A 14,046-nucleotide genomic window follows, 5' to 3' on the forward strand; every position below is an offset into this window, starting at 1 on the left:
GACAACCCTGACCATCCTCTTCACGAGACCATCATCGGAAAACAGTCTCTTTAGTCAAAGGCTTCTTCAGATTAGCTGTAAAACGGACCGCTACAGGAGATCTTTCCTGCCCACAGCCATCACCATCTATAATAACTCCTTGATTTAAATGAGCTATGTCAACATTTAATTTCCCTTTGGGATTAATAAAGTATTTTTAAATTGAATTGAATTAACTTAACATTGTGATCCAATAATTACAATTTCACAATAGTTGTCAGACTACAAGCACAATCAACTCTGTTACAGATTAAGGTACTTGGTTACCATAAAAAAAAGAAAAATAGAGTAATTATATCTTCTACAGAAATGAAGAATTAATCCTTGATCTAAGGTAATGTAGAGCAGAGGTCTGAACTGTTGACATGGAGGACAAGGTATAGCATTCTCATGCTAGCATGCAGAGAACATCAGAAATAGCTTTAAAATAGTTGTTGTTACTCCTGTTTGTTTACGTGTATAACGTTATTATAAAACATGGCTATATTGATCACTGTATTGCATATACATTTTTTCCAACAAATATGGTCTGTACCTATATGTGTTTGCAGGTCTCGTTTCCCTTTAAAATGTATAACTGACAAGGCGAGACTTGGCAGGATTCAGAACTAGCACACAGTGACAAAGTTTTAAGATGTTTATTGTTAACGGACTAGGAACTGGAACACAGTCTTTGAACTGGGCACTTACGTGACCGCCAGGAAACGGGACCAGAACAGGTACGTCCTCCATGGGCTGTTGTTCGGGTGCAGACAGGAGTGTCTGAAAGGGGCTTAGGCGAGAGAGAGAGTCCGAGTCCAGGCAAGGGGTCAATACCGGTGAATCCAATAACAGCAACCAAATCCAAAGGGGGAAAATCCAAGAGACGAAGTCCAGAAGTACGTGGCTATCAGGAAGCAGAGTCCGAAGAAGTGTCCAGAAAGGGGCAGGCAAGGCTCGAGGGTCGTAGGTCAGGCAAGGGTCATGGAACGAGGAATCAGGCAAGGGCTGTGAAGGTACACTGGACAATGATAAATGGTAAATGGCTTGCACTTATATAGCGCTTTATCTAGTCCAAGGACCCAAAGCGCTTTACACTACAATCATTCACCCATTCACACACTGATGGTGGTAAGCTACATTGTAGCCACAGCTGCCCTGGGACGGGCTGACAGAAGTGAGGCTGCCATCACACCGGCACCACAGAGCCCTCTGACCACCACCAGTAGGCAAGGTGGGTGAAGTGTCTTGCCCAAGGACACAACGGCTGAGACAGCTGGAGCGGGGGCTCGAACCAGCAACCCTCCGATTACAGGACAAACCCCTACCTCCTGAGCTACCGCCACCCAATAATCTGGCAAAGGTAGACTGTGAGCTGTGGGTATATATACTAGACTGAGCAGGTGAAACAGATGACTATGATTACGTGGGCATGGCAACATGGGCGTGGCTTGGAACTGAGAGTCTGTGGAAAGTTACTTGGCTGTGGCATGACTAGAAGCAGGAGGCGTGGCAGGAACAGAGGTGACAATAACGGTGATAAATGTCCCTGCTGCATCTAAAAATGCTTTGGTAAAACAGTCATTGAAGTAATCAGTAATTAGTTAAGTAATCAGTTCATTATTGCTCAATAATTACCGAAAGTCGCCGGGCAAAGTAAGAAAAGTCGTTTTTTTTTTGATATGTCACACCACAATACACTCAAACTGACTGACTGAGATGTTTTGGCGCTGTTTGGAACAGCTCCATGAACCACGTGATTGCGTATGGGCGAGTTCACAGAGTGTCGTAACTCTCTCTCTATGGCACTGCTCCACTGTACTTCTAAGGATCTTTAATGGGTTTGGCAACAAGCTGAATCAAAATATCTCTCAACTTGTCAGGTTGAAGGCATTTCCTTGTACTTTATACCTGATCTCTACACTCCCCTCTTCTCTTGGCCATTACACCAAAATTACAAAGTGTAGTGGGTAAAGTATTTCTTATGTAATAGGACACCCCTTTAAGAAGCTAACATCATCAGTTTTTGCCATTTATGTAAATTAATGCATTATCAATACATTCATATTTGTGGTGTAACTAGCTGTCTAACTTGCAGCAAGACCATTTATGAATGTTAGCTTGCTTTATTCATTCAGAAACCAGTTTTGATGTGTGTTTTGGATCGTTGTCATATTAGAACACCCAAAACACCCAGTTTCAACTGTTTGGATGTTGATTTGAGGTGAAGTTAAAAAAATTTGGATGTAGTCCTCTTTCTACATTTGTCCCACTTGTACACTGCATCGGTACTACAGCATGATACTACCACCATCATGCATAACAGTCAGTATAGTGTTAGATTTAAAAGCTTCATCTTAACTCCTCCAAATATACTTTTTGTCATTGTGGCAAAACAGTATATCATTGAATTATTAGGGCTTGACCTGGTCAAACTAAGACATCTAAGAACCTTCAGCACAAAATATTTATACTTCAGAGAACACATCTCTACTGCTCTAGAGTCCAGTGGTAGTGTGCTTTACACCAATGCATCCAGCATTTTACATTGCATCTGGGGATGTAAGGATTGGATGAAGCTGCTTGGCCATGGAAACCCATTCCATGAAGCTCTCTACACACTGTTCTTGAGCTAATCTGAAAGCCAGATGAAGTTTGGAGGTCTGTAGCTATTGACTTTGCAGAAAATTGTTGACCTCTGTACACTATGCTCCTCAGTATCCACTGAGCCCGCTCTGTGATTTTAAGTGGCCTACCACTTTGTGGCCGAGTTGCTGACTTTCTCAGTTGGTTCCACTTTGTTATTATATCACTACCAGTTGACTGTGGAATATTTAATAATACTTCACAACTGGACTTATTGCACAGGTGGCATCCTATCATGGTACAATGCTGGAATTCACAGAGCTCATGAAAGCGACCCATTTTTTGACAAATGTTTGTAGAAGCAGTCTGCATGCCTAGGTACTTGATTTCATACACCTGTGGCTATGGAAGTGATTGGAACACCTGCATTCAATTATTTGGATGGGTGAGTGACTATCTTTGGAAATTTAGTGTATTTGTCATTTATGCCTGTATTTTAAATGTATAGGTTTGACTTTGTATGCATCAGAAAAAATCTACAATAAATTTGAACTTATGCATCATATGTTTTGAAAAATCAATAAAGTTGGATGTTGTATTTTCATTCTTCCCTGGGAAAAGAATTACCCAGATAAATCCTTAAAAAATAATAAGCATTCATTCTCACAATGAGCAGATGTAAAGTTTTGACCACAACTTTACATTAGTTGATACGGCCTCATTTCAGTTATACTATGGTAAATATGTAAAGGCAGGCAGACAATAATACAAATCTGTGGAACATTAATGGTGTTGCAGCCAAAAACGAAGAGAACATTTTATGAGAAAACTGCAAAAAATAAGTTTGTGACAAGTAAACAAGTGATAAACTGAGAAGTGAATGATGACAGGATTACAAAGACACAAGGAACCAAAACAAAACAAGAAGACAACCAATTGACAAAATAAAAGAAACAATAAACCCAAACTGAAACATGAACCAAAAACATGAAAACATTAACCCCAAATCCTCACATTATTAGGTTCTGCATGAACATCTGTGGTGAGAAATCCATGCAGACAGAGAAAAAAAATATCTTCTTGTAATTGTTTCTGGTTCATTTTGTAAAAGTTGTTAAAAAAGACTTCATTGTAATAGAAAATAGTTTTTCTCACTGGGACCCTTGAAGGGTTAATTGATAATTTCCTTTCACAACACACTGCCAGTTACACAAGTTTCCAGTGCCTTCAGTGAACCTTTAGCACAAGAATACAATTTTGCAGTTTCCACAAATTGACCTAAACTTAGACAAGCAGTTAAAGCCAAACCAGTTACTGTAAATAACTTGATAAAATGCTATTTCAGTCTATTGGAGCATGGCCCTAAATTTCCATGCAAAAAAATAAATTAATTAAAAAACAAATGCAGACGGTAAAGCTGTCACATTGCAAAATGCTTAGGACAGAAAAAAAAATCTCTTTTTTTAGCGCCATGATGAAAGACCTGTAATTAATACTATCTGCAGCTGACTTGGACGAGTTCCTATAACCGTACCTTGAACACATGTTTTTGCTGAGGAGTTGAAAGATGGCACTCTCAGGGCCAGAACTGACTGCCTCCAACCTCAAGTAGACATTACTCTGATTTAGTTCTCCTCTCAAATCTGCAGCAACTGTTTTATACATAAAGACTCCAGCAGAGGAGGGGGGGTTAAAACTGAGAGTTAGTAGGGGAAACACAAGGGAGGCACAAAGGGGCCAGAGCATTTTTTACTTTCACAGGAACATTCCAAAAGTTGACAGCTATTCCCTTGTCTGGATAGTTGAATTGTACTGCAGATTTCCAGACTCCGGACACAGTGAGTGAACTCCCTCTGAAACATGTCTGAACCTCCTTTCGACACTTATGATGATTTGGATTTAATGCGCTGACCAGAGGAGGTTACAGTGCTTGCTAAATAATTTGTGGCATATATATATATATATATATAAGTACTTGAAAATTAATTAATTAATCCAGTGTGGTTTATAGAAGAAGCAGGGAAATAAATAGGAAATATCTTTCTTGGCAGCCAGGATGTTTCTATATTTGAAATTTAGGCTAGCATTCCGGTGTCCTCTCTCCACACGGTTGCTTCACAGGCCTCTTTGGATATGTCAGGGTAACCAGATCATTAGACACTTGAGTCTGCTTACACTTCCTTTAACGACTGAGAAAGGGATCCTCGTGTTGACTCCTGAAAAAGACACCACAGTTAGTGTTCATATTTAAAGACATTAAACTTTGGTTGCAGGGAGGAGTTTTACAAGTTTCACACCCAACTTCTCACAGCACAATTACCCCTTAAATTCAAGCTGGAACAAAAGAAGATATTCAGTTTTAATGTTTAGCTTTAACTGAAAATTGGAAATTACAAATTGAATAGTTTAGTATGCACAGATTTTATTTATTTTCTGATTTTGATAGAATAATGTTACAGGATGACATTTACTTTTTATTGAGAGACAAAATTTTCAACCTGTGCTACTCCACTTTCCAAAGGAGTAATAAATAACTCCTTGGTGTCATTGTGAGGACTTGAGATACAGAGCTTTAAGTCTGCCACATACTATTTAAAAAAAAAAATCAAAACCTTGTACACGTAACACTGAGTGAGCTTGATAACATCTTGACAGTAACCTGTGTCTGTATGACTATGCTGCAGCAGAATCACATACATCATGGGTCCACAACCACTGGGCCAAAGATGGTGTAGCCTTTTCTTATGGGCCCAATTCAGCCCTACTCAGGTCGACCTGATGTGGGACTTTCTATTGGGTGGCCCACCCACTTTCAGCTCACTCCTTAATACCTCCTTGGCCATGGGAAAGTGTTCTTTATGGCACATGTTTGCATTTTAAAATCTTTATGTAATATTTCAATTGACTATTTAAAATAAAAAAGTGATGAATTCACAAGTATTTGAAAACAGTTATGGGATCAATACATTAAATTTCTTAAGACATATCACCAGGTATAAAAATTGTTATTGTGACTGTTTGGGTTTCTTAGTAAAGTGCATAGAAAAACTAACTGTATTGTTCTTCTTTTTTTTATTCCTCACTGGCAAAATCTTGAGCTGACTTACAATAACTATTCAGAGAGTATCACCCTTAGCTTGGATGATGACTCTCAGGATATCCCTTCAAAATGATTTTTTAGAATAAAAATATATTATTTGGGGAAAATTTAAATATATTTTCCAATTTAAAGTTACTTTTAAGACACTTTAAGGTGAGTAGGGATCTGCAGGTGCTGGCTAAGTAATGATGCAAACATCATGTAACAGAATGCTACAGACTCAGATTTGAAAAGTTCCTTGTGAGTTAAATTGCTATAGTTGAGGGTGGTCAAACTTTTTATCAACACATCTGTAAAACCCTAATATTTTACAGGATGAAATAGTACGTCATTCAGATATTCCTTTTTTTCCTGCTCAGCCCTGGTTTATATTCATGAAAGATAAACATTCTGACCTCTGAGCTCCTTTGTCCACCAGTCAATCATTGGACATCTAAATATATGCTTCAGTGCATATCCATTTTGGCTGTATGGAAATTTAGTGGCATATTGGGGATTTATGTTTGCTATCAGCAAACTCTTTCAGTTTTAAGCCTCACATACGAATGGCTGTGTGCTGGAGAGAAAAGGAACATTTATCAGTGGACTATTAAAAAAGTGTTCTACCAACAGGCGGTGGTGAGAAAGAAACACAGACTTGTCTTAAGGCGAGCAGGTAGGAAATGTTTTCTTTTTCAAAGTGTGCTATACCCCCTGGTGATAAATAAAGGGACCATGAAAAAAGAGGGTAAGTTGTTGAAAAGCATGAAAAAAGTTTACTCAGCCCCAGGTGCAGGCCTTCCCCTGCTGATGCCTTTTTCACAAACACTTTTGTTCATTTGTCTGCTCGATGGGGTGACTGGACAACTAACTGGACAGATGCCTGGTTGCTGGGATTGTGTTAGAGTGGGACATCAAGCTCAGCTAAAATAAACTACTCCCAAATATATTTTCCTTGTCTCTTCATGATCTTGTGTATCCTTAAAGTCAGACGTCCTGTGAAGCTGACATAATACATCTATTTGGCACGCATGTCTGTTTGTTGCATTTGTGCAAAAGGTTGTTTGATTCATCGGTAGGAAGTACGCCAAGCTTCACTGGTCTTCCCAAACGGTTGGTGACCAGTAAATAAACAGGACCTCTGGGCACTGAATGTGTTTGGCCAATGCCCCCCAGGGCACAGCAGTCTCGAGTTTCAAAAAGCCCCATTGAGCGTAAGCTGTCTCCATGTATTGTTTGGTGATGTTGTGGTTGGGTAGAGGGGGGTTTAAAAAGTGTGTTACCAGCCCCTTCCAATCATTCACTCATAGTTGCAACTGACAACAGCTCCAGCAGAGAGTGGCTGCTGCCATCTTCATTTACAGTGAATTACATGTAGTTAACAGCCCTCTATTGACGATTCTGTCAGCAGGGGTCAATTAATGAGCGGCCCCTGACCATCAAATACCAATTATTGCTTTTAGAGTTCTCAGCTACATGCCTCTCAATACCCAGCTCCATTTATCTGATAGTAGCCTGATTAGAGGTTGTAATACCTATAAAAGCACCAATGAGGATGTTCATCATTATTTTGTTTGCTTCAGTTGCTAAATTGTAACAAAACTGTTGATAAAGACAAACCAAAGCTTGGACCTATTTTCATTATTTACCTGAGCAGCCTGTACAGTTCAAAGGCTAACAAAAGTATTCACCTTGTGCCTTCCTCTTCCTGTTTTCTATGTTTCTGACAAGAACGCAGGGTAACTAGTCCAAGAGCAAGACCAAAACCAGACACAGAGACAACAGCTGAAGGTAAGTGCAATTTATTTACGGGTGTCCAAGGTATGTACAGTGCGACAGGTTCGTGGAGCGATCTGTGAAGTAAGAGGAACAGGGTGAGTCTCGGGTACCAATCCTAATATCAGCCCAGCACTGCAAGATGGCTTCTAAATGTTAAATGTTGTTTTGTCCTTACAGATCCAGGAGGTGTCCAGCAGCGTGGAGGAGAAGAAGGAGATGTTAGGTGATCCAGAGGTCGACAATCCAGTATCCTGTCCAGGTGAGTATCCAGAGGTCCAAGGTAGGTATCCGTAATAGTCGTAGTCTCGTAGCGTGGCGAAGAACCTGAAGTCAAGGTGCACAAAGAACGTAATCAGTAACTTAATCACAATAGGTTAGAAACTGTGGCTGAGAATCTAACCCAGGAGGTTCGATGCTCCAGCGAAGGTCTGGTCTCAGCTGGAGACTTAAGTACTAGCAGTCCTCATTAACTGGATCTGGATCACCTGTGGAAAGAAGGGTAGGAGGAGCCGCCCCAAGGCGGGGCTAAAACTCCAGATCCCTACAGTTGCTGTGTTGCAGTCTATGATGTAAATCGTTTTTTAATGTGATTATAGGTAATGGACCTACATAAAATACTCCAGAATAATGATACTACAGAAATCACATAATTAGTCAAATAGGATCCATGTATAAGTGTCAGATGACCTCAGTATATATACACTTATTGTGACAGCAGTATAACACCTTTAACTAGAAAGGACTACCGCCAAATAATAGCATGAAGACCAAGGGAACTCTCCACACAGGTCAGGGGAAAAAGTGAAGAAGTACACAGAAGTGCTGGAAAAAATGATTACAATTCTGAGAAAATTATCATAGGATATACATCTACACCTGATTAACTTTTGGAGTCAACCCAATTCAAGATGTCCACCACAGCCAACGAAAGTCATTTGGACCCCATCACATTCTGGAATGACCCAGCCAAAAGTTTTTTCTTGTAGGTCCATTACTTATATTCAAATTGAAAATTCATTTGAATTCCAGGTTCTAAAGCAGATTGCACTGTACAAGTTGTTTGAAGTCTGTGAACACTTTTGTCATTTTGTGTGTTGACCAATGATGCATTACTTACATACAAAACAAATGTTTAGGAACAAAATGATAGCTATACATGAACAAAGGTTTTACAAAGAGCAAAGGTAAAGTTTCTGGCAGCTTTGTGTTTTATCTGTGTCATCTGGCATTTTGAATGGCAATCTATTTTTCTTTTGCCAAATGAAGTAAGTTTGCAATTGCAGCGAGGGTCTTGTATTGCAGTTTCCTGGTAATAGATATGGGTTACAGCTTCTGCCACATGCACAAATGCACTGAGACAACAACACGAAACCCAGCCTGTTGCTTTTTTGTAAAGCGTTCAGGGCAATCCAGTGATAAGCACTTCCTCTAAACACAATGCCTGATTTTTTTGTTTTTCTCTAGCTGACTCCCATACCCATATCCTATGACAGCCTTGCCCATTCTTGATGTCAATAAACAGACACCTATGCCTTTGTTTTCTTTCTGTCCTATAAATGTTTGACAAGACTATGTTATTAAGGGAGAGGGATGTTATTTTCACTTTTCAAACATCCTCAAGTAGATTGTCTGTCATTGTCCTCTCAATAAATAATGGGTTGTACCATCATTTTCCCATACGGCCCAGCCTCATGACATAAATATGAACACACCTTTGACTTGACATGGAGTAATGAGACATTCGACAGCTGTGACAGTTATACAGCTGATGGTGCTAGAGTCTAGTAGAGTATGCAATGCCATCAAAATCATGAACAGAAATGTCTGCAGTATGAATTCTACACATCAGCAAAAGATATTTCACCACAATTGTCCACAACAAATTGTATATGGCATGCCAAGTTTATTTTGGGCACTTGTGGAAGCCAAACCACAGCCTTGAGAAATATATTGTAATTAGTTCTAATTGAGGTATTTCTCCTAGATTTGGGGAATGTCTGAGTAAATTCTGCTCTGGAGAAATGTTTTTGATGGAGCAGAGACCCATATGCTGTACTCAGGAGCACATCTGTGCCCGGCGCCTTGGAGAAATCCCTTGGCAGAAAACACTTCAATGCTGCTCGGAAAGAAGGGGGAGAAAGCAAGGCACTGAGAGCATTATTATTCCAGCCAGCAACAAATATCCATCCTAATTGCTGCACAATTGTATTAAACTAGCTATTATGTAGCAATTAAATTTGTTTAAGCCACCGCTCCAGTTACAGGTTTCAGCGTGGTTAATTAAAAACAAGGGAGCAGGAAAACCCCAGGCAGAAGCTTCCCCTAAGCTGGAGCTCCAGCTCCCCTGACATGACCGTATTTAAAGTGTCAATCAAGGCAGAGTCAGTCATTCAGGCAGCTTTTTCCATTCAACCAATTCACTCCCATAAGCTCTTTATCAAGAATGTCCCTGTACAGTTCCAACTATCCCAAAGAGACATTCATTTGCATAACACAGAAAGATATCCTGCCTTAGTATATACTTCCAAAAAAAGATGATGCGTAAAACTTAATCTCTTTGTTCACACTTCATTTGATCACAAGTCTTTTCTGTAGTAAGAGCAGTAAAACAAACAGAGCACCTTATCAGCTGCTTTCTGTAACAACACATCGAAGAGATTTTGGAACAAATTTCCCTTCAGTGTGTTTTGAATAAAATCTCACATGCTGAGACTATTTTGGCCTTCTCACTCAAATCATTACAGGTAAGAAGAAAAACAATGAAGAAAAAATAAAACTGATCCTAACAACACTAGGTAATTTGCTGTAACTGAAAAAGAAAATGTGTTTTTGGTTTTCGTTTGAGAATTTGCCAAATGCCTGCCCCAAAGTTTCTGGGAGAATGTCCTTTGGACAAACAAGACTGGAGCTTTTTGGCCAGTCACATCAGCTCTATGTTTACAGAAGGACAAAAGAAAATATCAAAGAAAAGAACACCATAACTGTAAAAGGAGGCTCAGTTGTGTTTTGGGGCTGCTTTGCTGCATCTGGGACAGGAAAACCTGAATCTGTGCAGAGCACAATGAAGTCTCAAGACTACTAAGGCACCGTAGAGCTAAACATACCGCATAGTGTCAAAAAGGCCTCAGTCACAGGTCATGGGTCCTTCATAAAGATAATGACCTAAAACATACAGCTAAAAGCACATAATAATGTCTGAGGGGGAAAAAAAAAAACAAGCAAACAAACATTGTACTTTTATGAAATGTCCCTCCACGAGCCCTGATTTTAATCTTATTGAACTACTACAGATATGAAAATTACAGTGTGGAGACAAATCCTTCAAATCTGAGCCAGCTTGATGGGGCCCACAGTAGGAAGTGGTTGAAAATAAAATCACTAGTTATCAATGTGCATAATGTCAGTTACCAAGCAATCAAACCATTTAGCATAAAAAATATTGATTAAATTTTTACATTTTTTTTAGAAAAAACATTGTAGTGTCTAATTTGTCTAATTTGAACTGTAAACAGTGTCCTGCAAACCATGTGTCAAACAAAAAGTTTGATCAACTCCAAAACGGAAAACCATTTTTCTTTTGTTAAAAAAATAGAATAAAAAAAATCTTGAGCAGTTTGTTTGGGAAGAATGGGCCAAACTACCTGTTGGCAAATACAGACATCTCAATGTGAAGTACAGAGATCACTTGCAATGCTTGCAAAGTGTGCTGCTACAAAATAATATATTAAGGGTACCATGTTTTTTGTCCATGCCACTTTTATTTGTCTAACTGTATAAAATAGTCAACTGAATAAATAATCTAAAGCAGTCTGATTTGTGTAAATATGAAACAAAGAACAAGATTGTCATTAAACTTTTGTCAGTTTCAAGTTATTTCAGATATAGTGGTGTTTTCTGATAATTGTGGAAGTGTGGTATTATGTGAGTCTACTTCCTGGTTGCTGGTTCCAGTTCTCCCATTGGCTGGCTGAACAATCATCCACAGCTGCAGAGGATCAGGTTCATCAGAGTGGCTGGGTACTTAAGGCTGCCGTGTGGATCAGACCAGCACTGGAGCATCACTTGCCCTGGGTAAAGCTTCTCAGCAGAAAGCAAATCTGAAACGCTTTGTGTTTACTCATATTTTTGTATCCTTCATGTGCTCCCAGAGTTACCTGCTCCATGGAGTCCTGTCTGGTCCGTGTCACTGGCCGCCTACTGAAAAGAACTCTGAGAGCCACTCACCTGAGGCTGCCTGCATTGTTGCCTGTCCGCCTCCTGCGAGAACCAACCTACCGCTAAAACTTACCTCTTCGTCTGGAACCTACCAACCTGGAAACCTCCACCCGTGATAACTCCTTCTACCACTCTCCTCCATGCCGGAATCACTCTTCAACCTGTAAGACAGCGTCATCCAAATCCCACTCAATTATCATCGCTATTTCATTCGACCAAATTAGTACTTACCTTTAACCTTCCCTTCCAGATCCTGGCTCCTGTCTGTCACTGCCACTGTAAATAAAGTCACTTACCCTAATGCATCGCCTTCTGAGTCTGTCTGTCGCCGAGCTGCTCACAGTTGACTATTTTTGTAAATCCTGACAGGAAGAGTACCAACTGTATCTGTATCTCTACATAAATAAAAATTGCAGATGTAGTATTTTTAAGCTTTAATGCAACAGTCACATACAGCAGATTGGCACACTTTCTTCTCTGCAATGGCAGTTCCCCAGAATTGTGCATTGAGCTTGATGTAGACTCAGGTGATAGCAAGTCCCATGAGCTGTAATTTGTCAGTACTCGTCTAACATTCCTGATCTTTAAGAATCACCATGAAACTGGAAGAGAGGTAGTTGTGCACACTACAAATCAACATAGTTTGCTTTTTTGTAAAGACAGAGTAATGACTTGAACCTCGCAAAACTATAGTTGTTTTGTGTTTTCTAGGTTTCACCATGTGAAGTTAAGGAGTTTGTGCAATGTACATTGGATTCTGTATGTTGCATTTTTTTTGCTAAAAATAATAATGCAAGTGATTATAGTTCATTACATTTGCCACACTGCAGGCTCTGGCTCATTGACTTTCCTCAAATTTGTTTTGGCTCCCAATTTCCAAGTTTGCTTTTGAGCACGATAAACGAGAAATGCCCTGTAATATTGAAACAACTATAGTTACCTCGGCCAAGGAGGTTATGTTTTTGTAGTGTTAGTTTGTTTGGTTGTCCAACTGTCAGACTAGTAGGAAGATTACTTAAAAACTAATAAACAGATTTTGTTGATATTTTGGGGAAATGTTATGGTTGTCGCAAAAAACAAGTGATTAAATTTTTGTGGTTATCCGGATCCAGATCAGGATCCTACAATTTTTTTTAATGACCTAATAGTTTTGGTGGAGGTTTGTGCTCTCAGAGTTCTTCTAGTTTATTTTGGAGTGACAAAAAGTACCAGCATGAAATGTGTGGAAAGGAATGTTAATCATAGAAGACAAACATGGGCCAAAAAAAGTGTTTTGATAAATAATCTGTATATAAAGTGTAAGAACCAAGAGAAAAGCAATATTAAAACTGCTGCCAGTGGCACTTTAGAGTTACCATGGTAACAACACACCTATATTTCTCACTCCCTGACAGCACTCTAACTATCACACCCCCTCTATCAACCATATAACACCAGTCCTACAGCAGCTTTATTGGCTCCCCATCAAATATTGCATCATCTACAAAATCCTGCTTCTTTCATTTAAGGCTATTAACAGCCTTGCTTCTCAGCATATTTCCTCACTTCTTAATGCTTACATTTCCACTTGCAATCTCAGATCCTCCTCCTCCTTCCAACTCACTGTTCCACCTGCTCATCTGACCACTATGGGGTCGAGAGCCTACACGCCCCCTGCCTTTGAAATTCTCTTCCCTGTCTTTCATCTAGTCTGTGCAATATACTAATACCAAAAGTTATAGCTCATTATACTTTTTTTGTATGTCTTTTCCTAAAGCTCTGGAAGGAGGAGCGAATCAAAAATTGGGGAGAATAACAGCCAAATAGTAACAAGAATGTTTCAGTCTTTATGGATTGGCACCTTTAATAACTGAGCTGCATAAATGTTGTGCTTAATTCTGATTTGAGAAAATTCATATGGTGGTCAAGTTCTTTACATCATAGACAAATGGAAACTCATGTCAAACACTTGGTAACAGGATGATAATGTATTATGTTCACCTTGGCATAAACTCAGTTCCTGAAGGGGATTAATGTATCTTGCTGAAGTTTACTGTCAAGATGGAAAAATTCACAGTAGGATTAAAACTTAATACTTGACCGCTCCTGATAGACAGCAGGAAGTTACAGTGTCTCCACCTTTCTCATCCTCTTTCTCTCCCTCTTGTCATTACTGTTTTTGGTATTGATTGCCTGCTGCCTCTTGAATTATGCATTCTGCTGCTCGGTTTGGAGGGCTCCCAGGTGTGTTTGTCAAAGGAAGGAGACACATGCAGTCGGACAGTGTGGCTGGGAGTGTTAGAAATCCATACCGGTCACAATCATGTCATCCCATCATTTTTCATCAGCCGAGCCTCAATACAAACTGGTGACAGGGCTTAGAGGTATAA

General features: G+C 39.5%; 2 long non-coding RNA genes across 3 annotated transcripts in view; one reads left to right on the forward strand and one right to left on the reverse strand.

Moving 5' to 3' along the window:
• The window catches only part of LOC108228602, a 17,682-nt gene extending 5,702 nt beyond the window's left edge, over positions 1-11,980 (forward strand). The window contains exons 3-6 of one of the 2 annotated variants that reach the window (XR_005232615.1): positions 7,415-7,474; positions 7,640-11,533; positions 11,611-11,840; positions 11,928-11,980. This is a non-coding gene — a long non-coding RNA (uncharacterized LOC108228602). The remainder of the gene's footprint in view (positions 1-7,414; positions 7,475-7,639; positions 11,534-11,610; positions 11,841-11,927) is intronic. The other variant, XR_005232616.1, reaches the window with a different exon arrangement.
• Positions 7,373-8,003, reverse strand: LOC119616646. The gene is made up of 3 exons (XR_005232614.1): positions 7,863-8,003; positions 7,638-7,786; positions 7,373-7,536 (listed from the first exon to the last, which is right to left on the reverse strand). It is a non-coding gene; the product is annotated as an uncharacterized LOC119616646 (long non-coding RNA).
• Positions 11,981-14,046: the final 2,066 nt, after the last annotated feature.

The sequence above is a fragment of the Kryptolebias marmoratus genome, linkage group LG21 (genome assembly GCF_001649575.2).
Source record: "Kryptolebias marmoratus isolate JLee-2015 linkage group LG21, ASM164957v2, whole genome shotgun sequence".
Lineage (NCBI taxonomy): Eukaryota > Metazoa > Chordata > Actinopteri > Cyprinodontiformes > Rivulidae > Kryptolebias > Kryptolebias marmoratus.